Source organism: Solanum pennellii, chromosome 6 (assembly GCF_001406875.1).
Source record: "Solanum pennellii chromosome 6, SPENNV200".
NCBI classification, from domain to species: domain Eukaryota; kingdom Viridiplantae; phylum Streptophyta; class Magnoliopsida; order Solanales; family Solanaceae; genus Solanum; species Solanum pennellii.
Window position 1 is genome coordinate 14,348,927 of NC_028642.1, and position 477 is coordinate 14,349,403.

Below are 477 nucleotides of genomic sequence, written 5' to 3' on the forward strand. Positions count from 1 at the left end.
AGGGGAATGAAGAGAGCAGCAGAAGAAAGTGCACAAGTATGGGACGACGGAGTCCATGACGGTCTGTCACGACCTCGACTGTCCGTCGCGAGATCCGTCGACCCAGCCGCGTTTTGGCAGATTTCCAGCAATTAGAATCCTTGTTTAATTAGGTTTTTGTTTTTTTATAAATAGTTCAAAAAACCTCGTTTTTGAGGTTAGACTCTGAGATTGTTAGACTCTGCATTGAGACTTTGTGAGATTATTGATTACTTTGAGATTCTTGCAAGCGATTTTTGGTGATTAATCAAGCAAACTTTCGGATTTTAATCTTTCTCATTGAAGTAAGTACATGAATTCTTATATAACATATTTGAATATTGTGATTATGGCTATCAGTAACTAAACTCCATAACTATGGTTGTGGGAACCATAGGCAAATAATGAGATAAACCCTAACTAAAATAACAATTCTAGAATAGTGTCTTGCATGTATTA